Below are 12,717 nucleotides of genomic sequence, written 5' to 3'. Positions count from 1 at the left end.
CATAAGCTTTATATGTAGCTATCTATATATTTGGATATTTTAAGGTACTGATCTCTTAATTTCAAGTACATTTTAGCAAACTTGTATTTTTACTCCCTTTCCCCCTTGTGTATGTTAGTCACTCAGTCACATCTGACTCTTTGCAACCCTATGGACTGTAGCCCACTAGACTCCTCTACCCATGAAATTCTCCAGCAAGAGTACTGAAGTGGGTTTTGTTGCCATTCCCTTCTCCAGGGGATCTTCCTGACCCAGGGATCAAACCTGGCTCTCCTGCATTGCAGTCAAATTCTCTAACATCTGAGCCATCAGGGAAGCCCTCTTCCCCCTTACAATTACTGTTTTTGACATCATAATTAATATCTTTTTATTTTGTGTATCACTTTATTAATTGTGGATACAGATGATTTTACTACTTTTGTGTTTTAACTTTCTTACTAGCTTTCTGTGTGGGTGATTTATCATCTTACTGTATCTTTGCCTTTACTGATGAGTTTTTTCCTTCAGTAACTTTTATATTTCTAATAGAGAACTTTTTTCTCTTGGAGATATCCCCCTTTATTATTTATTATAAAGCAGTTTTGGTGGTGTTGAACTATTTTGGCTTTTTGTTGTCTGTAAAACTTTTGATCTCTTCATCAAACCTTCATGAAAGTATTACTGGGTTGAATATTCTTTGTTGTATGTTTTTCCCTTTCATCAATTTAGATATATCACACCACTCCCTTCTGGCCTGCAGAGTTTCTGTTGAAAAGCCAGTTGATAGCTTTATGAGAGTTTCCTTTTATGTAATTTGTTGTCTATCCCATAATGCTTTTAATATTCTTTATCTTTAATTCCATGTAAATTACAATGCATCTTGGCATGGTTATCTTTGAGTTGATCCTGTTTGGGACTTTCTAGGATTCCTGGACCATGATTTCTGTTTTCTTTCCCAAGTTAGGAAAATTTTCAGGTATTATGTCTTCAAATATTTTTTCTGACCTCCTCTCTCTCCTCTTTCTGGAACCCTTATAATGTTATATTAGAATGCTTGATGTTGTCTCAGAGGTCCTTTAAAGTATACTCACTTATTTTTATTCATTTTTTTTTCTGTTCAGCTTCAGTGTTTTCCATTACTCTGTCTTTTAACTCCCTGATCCATTCCTCTGTATCATTTAATCTCCTGTTGATTGTTTCTAGTGTATTTTTCATTTCATTTCATTGTTTGCTTCATCTCAGGTTCTTTATATTTTCTAATTTTTGTTAAAAAACTTCAAACTTCTTACTCTTTTAATCCATTCTTCTGAAAAATTTGCTCATTTTTGTGATCATTACCTTAAGATGTTTCTTGTATAAATTGCCTATCTCCATTTCACTTAGTTTTTTGGGGGATTTATCTTGTTCCTTCATTTGGAAAAGGTTCATGTTTTTATTTCTTTGTATCTCACAGATTGGTTATGTTTATTGAGCTTGGAGAAGTGGCCTTTTATAGGAAACATTTTACACATCCTGTCAGTGCACTCCCCTCTGGTAACCAGAGATATATGTTCTAGTGATGTCCTCTATGTATGGTCATGGATCCTTCTGCTGTGGTAACTTGACTACTGTGGGTGGTCTGAAAGGCCTGACTGGTCCATGCTCTGGCATGTTGCCAAGCTCTACCTTGTGAAAAGGCTACTACCTGCTCTTTTCAGGTTGAACTCAGTAATCATGAGACTGGCTGCAGAACCACATGTGTCCTGGACCTAGTTCTGATCAACTAGCAAACAGAGTTGGGTTCTAGTATGGGTGCTTATGGGGCCAGTGGTCTTGGATATAGTGTTGTTCTGTTGATGGTTGGGTTCTTGGGTGTTCTAAAGCTGGTTGTGGCATTTTGATGAGTGGGGCTAGATCCTGGGACAGTTGGCTGAGGGGTACAAAGGATCTGAGTTGACATTGGTCTGCTAATGGGCAGGTCTGGAGCTCAGGTGGTCCCAGGCCTGATGCTGAACTTCTACTCGGTGAACTGTGTACTTCTTTAGTTAGCTGCAGTGGCCCTAGAGCTTGTGCCTGTCCACTGGTGTGTGAGAATGGCCCTGGGAGTTGTTTTAGCCTTCTGCTGGCTAAAATGAGGTCCTGGGGTCTCTTCCCCCAAGACCCAGAAGTTTGGGATCTGGTGTTTGTCATCTAGTGGGTGGAATGCAACTTAGGTTCTCCTGGGGTTAATGGTGCATCACAGGAGAGCAGAGTTGGGTCTCAGAGTCTGGCCTGTTTGTTGGTGGGGCTTGGGCCCAGATAATCCTGGAGCTGATGACTGTTCACACATGGTTGAGACTGGTTCTTAAGTTAGCACTGGCTCACTAGAGCCCAAGGAGTCCTGGGGCTTGTTCCTGCCTACTAGTGGGTAAACCTGGATCCTCAGGTTTCTGAGTGTATGGCCCTTGGGGTCCTGGTATTAGTGTCTGCACACTAGTGTGTGGGACCAGGTCCCAGGCCCTCTGGTGGACATTGCTATGCCCATGGGTGGGTTTGCTCTCAGGGAATCTTAAGGCAGCTTGCTTGCTGGTGGGTGCAGCTGTGTCTCTGCCTGGCTAGTTGCTTGGCCTGAGTTATCTGTCCTAGGACTTGTATTAAAAGGATGTTGGGAATAGCCAGGTTCCAGTTCCAATAATCTAGAAGAGCATTTCAAAATGAGCTTGTTAGCACCAGTGTCCAGGTAGTAGAATGAGATTACAGAAATAGTTGCCACAAATATATTTGCTCCCAGGTTGAGCTCCAGTTTCCTCTTTCTTCTTTGGGAGGCTCTCCAACATCAACAAGTGGGTCTGGCCTTTCAAATTCCTTTCAAATGACTTGTTCTACCTTGGATCACAGAACATGTGAGCTTTTGTGTGTGCTCATCAAGAATGGAGTCTCACAGAAGTAGAGAATGGATTTGTGGACCGACCAGGGGAAGGAGAGAGTGGTATGAATTGATAGAGTAGCATTGAAATATATCTAACCATATGTAAAATAGCTAGAGGGAAGTTGTTGTATAACACAGAGAGCTCAACCCAGTGCTCTGTGACACCCTGGAGGGGTGAGATCGGGTGAGTGGTGGAAGGGATGTTCAAGAAGGGAGGGGATATATGTATACTTATGGCTGATTAAAATTGTTGTATGGTAGAAACCAATACAGCATTGTAAAGCAATTATCCTTTAATTAAGAAAAAAAAAAGAATGGAGTCTCTAAATCTCACAGCCCTCTATGTCTCCCAAATAAAGCCCCATGGCCTTCAAAGCCAAACATTCTGGGGGCTTACCTTCCTGGTGTAGAACTACCAGGCTAAGGAAACTGATATCAGACTCAGATCCATTGTTCTCTAAGGAGAACCTCTGTAATTATAATTTTTCTCCCATTTGTGGGTTGCCCACCTGGGGATAATGGTCTTAACTACATCTCAATTCTACCCCTCTTGTACTCCTGGTTGTCTTCCTTCCTTCCATTCTTTCTTTCTTTAATTAATAAATGTATTTATTTATTGGCTGTACCACGTGGCTCACAGGGTCTTAGTTCCCTGAATAGTGATTGAATCCTGGGCCTTCCACACTGAGTACATTAAGTCCTTACCACTGGATCACCAGGGAATTCCCTGTGGTTCTTTCTTTATATCCTTAGTTTTAGAAAATACGTTATGTTAGATTCTTATCTTTCTCATTAACAATTTCTTGTAAATAGCTGTAATTTTGATGTGCTTATGTAGAGGTAAACTCCAAGTCTTTCTACTTTTGTCATCTTGGCCAAAGTCTCTGGAGCTTACCTTCACTAAAATTATTTAAGGTTTAGGTTTGACATATCCGACTTTAGTGCCTAGCATAGTGGTTCCCATATAATAGTCTATCATTAAATATTTATTACAAAATACAGTTCTGAGTTTATTTTAAAAAGCTGAAGTTTTATAATTTTACACAAGCTCATATTTTGGGTCAGGACACTGGATGATCACTTCTATTAACTTTCTGTGTTATCCTTTCCTTCAATTTCCAAACTCTCCAATTTTTAAGAGAATATAAGTACTCTAATAGATGCCCCCCCCCCAAAAAAGCAGTATTTAGCAATTACAACGTTTTAGTGACTGAAGAGCTGTCACTTTTGTCATTCTTAAATGAGAGTTACATATCTTTTCATAAATTGCAAGTGGTGGGGAATATCAGTCATGGAACTGAGTCTTATGATTTTCCATCTACTTTTTAAAAATATTGCTTAATGACACAAGGACATGTGAAAAAAATTAAATAAGATTAAAGAGCATATTACAAAAAAGGAGTATTCCCATCCCAGGCAACTCCTGTTATTCCTGCAACAATTTCTTAGATATTCTTCCAGAAATATCCCATGTATGCATGCAATCATCCTGTATGTGTTGATCTGTAAATCAATATGTTCACTTAACAATGTCAGAGGTCTTTCCATGGCAATACAGAGCAACTTCATTATTTTTACTGACTGATTACCATATCACTGTAAATGTGTCTCTGTGTGTATTTTAAAAGCAATCTATTGATGAATAGGAATCTGAGAAGGGGAGGTGACATATCATTGCTGTTTTGATGCACAGTATTCTTTTAAAAAAGGGAGGCTTCCCTGGTGGCTCATATGTTAAAGAATCTGCCTGCAATAAGGGCGAACTGGGTTCAATCCCCGCATTGGGAAAGTCCTCTGGAGGAGGGCATGGCAAGCCACTCCAGTATTCCCGCCTGGGGAATCCCCATGGACAGAAGAGCCTGGTAGGCTACAGTCCATGTGGTCACAAAGAGTCGGAAATGACTGAGTGACTAAACACAGCACAGCAAAACACATTCTTTAAAGAAAAGTTTTAAACCAGTCTAAGTCTTGTAATAAGCCATACTTTATTGTAATGAAATTGGAGATCGCCTTACCTACTATAACTTTGGCAGAAAAGAGTGCATAATGGTATAGTACTTCACCAACATTACTTAAAGTCAGGTTTGACACACATAGCTTTAGTATCTAACAGGGTGCCTGGCATATAGTAGACCATCAGTAAATACTTACTGCATAAATGAACTTTGAAGCTTATTTTTAAATGGCAGTTTTAAAACCTGTGGTGGATTCATGTTGATGTATGGCAAAAACAGTACAATATTGTAAAGTAATTAGCCTCCAATTAAAATAAATACATTAAAAATAAAATAAAATAAAATTTTATTTTATTTTTTTGTTTTTTTTTTAATGTATTTATTTTAATTGGATAAAATTCAACATAAAATTATAGTTTAAACCTAGATAGTTGGTTGACTGCATATATGGTTAGTGTAGTGTTTAGGAGTCAGAGAAGGCCTTGAAAGTATTTTGTTTTGTGTGCTTATAAGCTTTGTATTATAGGAAGTGTCTTACTCATCATGCAAAACAAGTCAGGAAAGAGTAGTCCCTTTGTTTACAATATGAAATATTTTCAGCAGTTTAAGTTCATTTTCAATCGATTTCTTTTCTTTGTCTTTTTGTTTCATTAACATAGTTTTACTAAAATAAGATAACCAACAAAGACCTACTGTCATACTGTATAGAACAGGGAACTGTACTCAATATTCTATGATAAGCTATAATGAAAAATAAACTGAAAAAGAATATATATATGTAACTGTGCTGTACTCCAGAAACATTGTAAATCTGCTATACTACAAATAAAAATAAATAAAATAAAACAAAAAGAATTTCTTTTTATTTTTATTTTAAATAAATATCCATATCCATAGTGAGGTTCCACACAGGTGTCAGTTTACTAACTGTAACTAGTGTTCAATGAACTAAGTATAGAATTTGAAATTTTTAGAAAGTTTTGTGGATATTTGATGGAACAAATTTATGTCCATTGAATCAATACTGTAAAAAATATGAGCATGTATTTTGTATATCTTTATTATTTCTCTTCCATTTTCTTAATTATTTTTATTGTACTTCACAAAATGATCTGGAACAAATTGATGATTTAGAAAATCAACTGCTCTTGTACCATAGGTAGTTTGAGAAATGCTGATTTAGATGACGTTTACAAAATGCTCTAGCTGTCTTCATATTTTGTAGCTGATTTTCTGATAAAATTCCCATTTCCTTTACTCTCCCAGAGATGCATATTCAAAGAAACAAAAGTTACAAGTAATTTTTTTCTGATCATGTTAATTTATTAGTGTATCTTAACTTTTGACAAGATTTAATGCTTAAAGTTCCTGTGATGTTGCTATTTCAGTTTTATTTAACATCAAGTCCTCTTAAATTTGAAACACTCTATGTAAGACAAAAATATTTAAAGATAATTATAATTTTTAATTGCTGAGTGATGATCCAACTTAAACATCAATCTGTTTAAAAATAACATAAATTCTCAAAGTGCTTGACAGTCATGTTAGCTGTATCATATTTAAGTACAGTGATTTCCCTTATTTGTACCACTTACTTTTCAAAACACCTAAAAGTAGTTTTAACTTTCCTTCTATTTTTTGCATTGAAATGCCTGAATGCCTTACTTTAATCTCTTTCTTCTTTATTACTCTTCTTCTATCAGCTACATTGTTGTTGTTGTTGTTGTTTTAATATCAAGTTTTTCCATGTATCCTTTTTTTTTCTTTTTGTAGTTTGGCAAGAGTAAGGCTTTATTGTATGTATTTATTGTCCTTTCCCCTCTCTTTCCATAAACAGGCACTCTGGAACCATTGGATAACTTGTTCTGTGTTAAAAACTGAGCATATTAATCAGGTTTTTTTTTTTTTTTTTGCCATTTTAATGGTGTTCATTTTAAAGTATGAATGACAGTTTGACACTAAGCTTCTCTTATAATAAAAATAAGTTTTAGTTAGGTAGTAGCTCTTGACCAAAGATCTCAAACTTTGATAGAGAATTAAATTTTAATTGCACTGCACTGATGTAATAGTTAAGGTTTATTATGGCCATATGTGCATTGCTACTCAATGAAAGAGCTGCCAAAACAATCCTGGGGTATTTATTTCCAGGCTAAGTACCAAGCACTGTCTTCTTCAAGGATTCATTTTATCCTTTAAAACATAAATCTAGACTTCGATTTTAAATTATTTCATGATTTAGGAAATTAAAACTTAGTAGGTATTTATTGAATATCGTTTATACTTCAGTCATTGTAATAGGTATGGTATAATGGCAGAAAATTCAAATCTGAATAAGTTACTTTGCAAAGGTACTCGCTTTTAATGCTCAGGAAAAAACAATCCATAACATGCCAAAAATTGACCACATGTTTTTATTTGTAAACCAAATGCTGAGCCTGTTTCAAAACTTTTGGTCATAAGTTAAATATAGTTAGATATAGAAAAATAAACTCTAAAAAACTAAAGATTACATGCTATTGTTCCTGAGCATTCTAGTTGGCAGAATATTGGGAGAAATGAACTGACTCACACAGTGTGAAGTGAAATAAAGAGGTAAGAAATCTGTTCTTATTACCAGGAAATTATATATGAAAAAAAATGTAAGAGGTAGAATGCTAGTTTCTATATTTTGTTGTACTGAATGATATTTTAAATATAATATTTGGTTCATTTTGATATTTGGCAAAACTAATACAATTATGTAAAATTTAAAAATAAAATAAAATTTAAAAAAAATGAAAAAAATATAATATTTGGGAAAAGAAAGAAAAAAGTAAGATTTATAAGAAGCTTGCAGAACTATGAATAATAGAGAACACTGATTAGAGCAATATTTTTCAAAATATTTTTGAAATAAATAAATTTATCTGCAACAAAGTGTTGTAGGTAGAAATTACATAAATATTAATTTTAGTCATGAAAAATGTGTTAAGTGCAAGTGCAGTCTAAAATTTATTTGTTTTCAAAATTCCCAATTAGTTATTTTGTTTCAATGATGACTATTTAAACATGAGCACTTAGGGCTTTTCTGGTGGCTCAGTGGTAAAGAATGTGGCTGCCAATGCAGAAGACATGGGTTTAATCCCTGGTCTGAGAAGATCCCACATGCCTCAGAGCAGCTAAGCCCATGCACCACAACTACTGAGCCTGTGCTCTGGATCCAGGGAGCTGCAACTACTGAGCCCATATGCCACAATTACTGAAGCACCTAAAGCCCATGCTCAACAATAAAAGAAGCTACTACAATAAGAAGCCCATGTACCACAGCTAGAGAGCAGCCCCCACTTGCCACAACTAGAGAAAAGCACATACAGCAACAAAGACCCAAAACAGCCAAATATTAACAAATAAATTATTGTAAAAAATGAACTCTTAAAATATATTATGTTTAATTATAATTAAAAGGCATATAAAAGTGTTTTGTAAACTATAAGGTACTATATAAACATGTGACATTTTGTATATTAAGTCCTATAAATTTATGAGAGATATATTATTGGACATTCAACGAAATCAAAGATAAATAATGAGAGAGAGAATGATTTGTAACCATCAGCTTGATTTTTGTAGACTAATAAAGATGAATAAGACATCTTATGAAAATAATAAAGTGAAAAAAATATTATTTTCTGTAATGGTTAGATATTAGCAAAATCTTACTGAGCCAAGGTCACTAGGTTTAAATCAGATTAAACATTAAGGTTCAATTGATCATTTTTTATTTTGAATCTACAGAATTACACAATCTGTATTTTATAATGGCAATAAAACATATTTTCATTCTTCATTATTTCAAGATTTGCTTTAGGAGAAATAGCTGTACCTGAAAAAAAGGGGGTTTCAATGCTTTAGAAATTCTATATAACAATGGTTCAAAGATGTTGTTGTTGTTGTGGTTCAGTTCTTCAGTTGTGTCTGACTCTTTACAACCCATGGGCTGCAGTACAGCAGGCTTCAATGTCCATCACTATTTTCCAGAGTTTGTTCAAACTCTTGTCCATTGAGACGATGATGCCATCCAACCATCTCATTCTGTGTCGCCCCCTTCTCCACCTGCCCTCACTCTTTCCCAGGATCAGGGTCTTTTCCAATGAGTCATCTCTTTGTATCAGGGGGTCAAAGTATTGGAATTTCAGCTTCATCATCAGTCCTTTCAATGAATATTCAGGGTTGATTTCCCTGAGGATTTGCTGGTATGATCTCCTTGCAGTCCAAGGGACTCTCAAGAGTCTTCTCCAACACCACAGTTCAAAGGTATCAATTCTTCAGTGATCAGTCTTCTTTATGGTCCAACTCTCACATCCATACATGACCTCGGGTAAAACCATAACTTTGACTAAACAGATCTTTATTGGAAAAGTGATGTCTCTGCTTTTTAATATGCTGCCTAGGTTGGTCATAGTTTTTCCTCCAAGGAGCAAGTATCTTTTAATTTCATGGCTGAAGTCACCATCCACAGTGACTTTGGAGCTCAAGAAAATAAAATCTGTCACTGTTTCCATTGTTTCCCCATCTATTTGCCACGAAGTGATAGGACAGGATGCCATAATCTTAGTTTTTTGAATGTTGAGTTTTAAGCCAGCTTTTTCACTCTTCTCTTTCACCTTCATCAAAAGGCTTTTTAGTTCTTCTTCACTCTCTGCCATTAGGGTGCTGTCATCTGCATATCTGAGGTTATTGATATTTCTCAAAGATGTTAATTCTACATTTTGGGTTTTAATAGTACAGGAAAAGTAATTTTTTTTCAACCTATTTTCCTTGGATCATATTATCCATTTTCTATTAACAGAACATTACCAAAATGAATATTCTGATTTCATTGGGCATGTTTCTAATGTCTGTGGGGTTACATTAAAGCAATTCAATGGCTTCAAAGGAAGAGAAAGGATTAGAATCACTAATTCTCTGGCCTTCAGACTTCTCCATTATAACCTGCTTTATATTTGAAAATTTAGAAGCAGGAAGAGGATGGAAGTCTTTTTCCTCAGGAATAAAAGATGACTGACTTTTCTCTATGTGATATATAATAAAACACAGGGAGGATAAAAGTAGCTTTGACACACAAATATTAAAATTAGACTCTGTTACACTTAGGGCTGATCAATATGATTTTGTTTGTTTTCAGCCATATTTCATATGAACATTTGTGACATAGAGTTCGAGGTTTACTAGTTTATTTTTGTGTATCATGAAGCATGATAAACATCATTATAGACAATTATAGCTCTCTAAGCTGTTGGAATCAATATAAATATGATGCTTTACCTTCATATTGTGCTTCAGAATATGCAGAACAGTTTCTTAAAATGATTATATCCAGAATCTTTGCAAAAGTAATGGGAGGCATAGTACGGTCAAATAGTATTAATAGTCCTTTGAAATCATAGATCACTCACCTAGACCCAGACATCCTGGGATGTGAAGGCAAGAGGGCTGTAGAAATCATCACTACGAACAAAGCTAGTGGAGGTGATGGAATTCCAGTTGAGCTATTCCAAATCCTGAAAGATGATGCTGTTAAAGTGCTGCACTCAATATGCCAGCACATTTGGAAAACTCAGCAGTGGCCACAGGACTGGAAAAGGTCAGTTTTCATTCCAATCCCAAAAAAAGGCAATGCCAAAGAATGCTCAAACTACAGCACAATTGCACTCATCTCACATGCTAATAAAGTAATGCTCAAAATTTTCCAAGACAGGCTTCAGCAATACATGAACCGTGAACTTCCAGATGTTCAAGCTGGTTTTAGAAAAGGCAGAGGAACCAGAGATCAAATTGCCAACATCTGCTGGATGACTGAAAAAGCAAGAGAGTTCAAGAAAAAAACCTATTTCTACTTTATTGACTATGCCAAAACCTTTGACTGTGTGGATCACAATAAACTGTGGAAAATTCTGAAAGAGATGGAATACCAGACCACCTGACCTGACTCTTGAGAAACCTATATGCAGGTCAGGAAGCAACAGTTACAACTGGACATGGAACAACAGACTGGTTCCAAATAGGAAAAGGAGTACTTAAAGGCTGTATATTGTCACCCTGCTTATTTAACTTATATGCAGAGTACATCATGAGAAACGTTGGGCTGAAAGAAGCACAAGCTGGAATCAAGATTGCTGGGAGAAATATCAATAACCTCAGATATGCAGATGACACCACCCTTATGGCAGAAAGTGAAGAGGAACTAAAAAGCCTCTTGATGGAAATGAAAGTGGAGAGTGAAAAAGTTGGCTTAAAGCTCAACATTCAGAAGATGAAGATCATGGCATCTGGTCCCATCACTTCATGGGAAATAGATGGGAAAACAGTGTCAAACTTTATGTTTTGGGGCTCCAAAATCACTGCAGATGGTGACTGCAGCCATGAAATTAAAAGACACTTCTTGGAAGAAAAGTTGTGACCAACCTAGATAGCATATTGAAAAGCAGAGACATTACCTTGCCAACAGTGGTCCATCTAGTCAAGGCTATGGTTTTTCCAGTGGTCATGTATGGATGTGATAGCTGGACTGTGAAGAAACCTGAGCACTGAAGAATTGATGCTTTTGAACTGTGGTGTTGGAGAAGACTCTTGAGAGTCCCTGGGACAGCAAGGAGATCCAACCAGTCCATTCTGAAGGAGATCAGCCCTGGGATTTCTTTGGAAGGAATGATGCTAAAGCTGAAACTCCAGTACTTTCGCCACCTCATGCGAAGAGTTGACTCATTGGAAAAGACTCTGATGCTGGGAGGGATTGGGGGCAGGAGGAGAAGGGGTCGACAAAGAATGAGATGGCTGGATGGCATCACCGACATATGGACGTGAGTCTGAGTGAACTCCGGGAGTTGGTGATGGACAGGGAGGCTTGGCGTGCTGCAATTCATGGGGTCACAAAGGGTAGGACACGACTGAGCGACTGAACTGAACTGAACTGAAATCATAGATCTAGTAATGAATATTTGTTCTACTACTTACTTGTTTTAGGTTTGAGCAAGTTATTTAATCTCTTTGAAACGTAGTTTATTTTGTAAAAATAGGAATGATAATTAAAAATACATCTAGCACAATTATGAGGAACCCATGATCACATATGATTATAGAAGTTGATTCCAAGGAGTTGAGATGTATTGTTGTGTAACCAGAGTGAATTTTATTTAATTTCCATCTACAAATGAAGCACTGGAGGTTCTCAGAGCTTAATGTTCAAGCAGGACTTGAAATTATATTTGTAACTTAATTCCAAAACTTTACATTATACCATCCTCCTGTAGAGGCTCTACAGTTGAGAATATAGTCCAATATAGTCAATATAGCCCAATATCGTCAATGAAACATTGAAATTAGTTCATTTAATGTGATTTGCACTTTTAATACTACATTGTGTGGTTAAAGTCAGCTGCCTGTGAGGTTTTTCTTATACTTTGTGTATCATGGTGGAATATCTTACAGTCCTAAACAGCCAGTAGAATGTGCTGGAAGTGGTACCATCTGCTTTATGAGCATGGGTGGTAAAAGGCAATGAGGTTTTAGCTTTCTTTGCTGGAATACTTGTACTTAGATCCCTGAGCTGCCATCTAAGTTATTTGGTTAGTCTCATATCCCATGTTGTATGGCTTATGCCACATACAAATGTATGTGGTAGTTTTGTTGAAAGCTACTGTTGAGGCCAACTTTTCAGCCATTTCTGCCAAGGTACTAAACATGTTAGTTAAGCCATCCTGAATCCTCCAGGCCAGACCATCTGCCCTCTGGAGTATAAGTGAACAACTAAGGTTGAGGCCAAAAAAGGGCAGAAAAATTGTTCAACTGGGCCTTTCCAGAATTTCTGACTCAGAATATCTGTGAGATATAATAAAATGCTTGTTGTTTAAGCCACTT

The sequence above is a fragment of the Bos taurus genome, chromosome X (assembly GCF_002263795.3).
Source record: "Bos taurus isolate L1 Dominette 01449 registration number 42190680 breed Hereford chromosome X, ARS-UCD2.0, whole genome shotgun sequence".
In the NCBI taxonomy this organism is placed as follows: Eukaryota; Metazoa; Chordata; class Mammalia; order Artiodactyla; family Bovidae; genus Bos; species Bos taurus.
Note: the sequence above shows the minus strand (reverse complement) of the source record.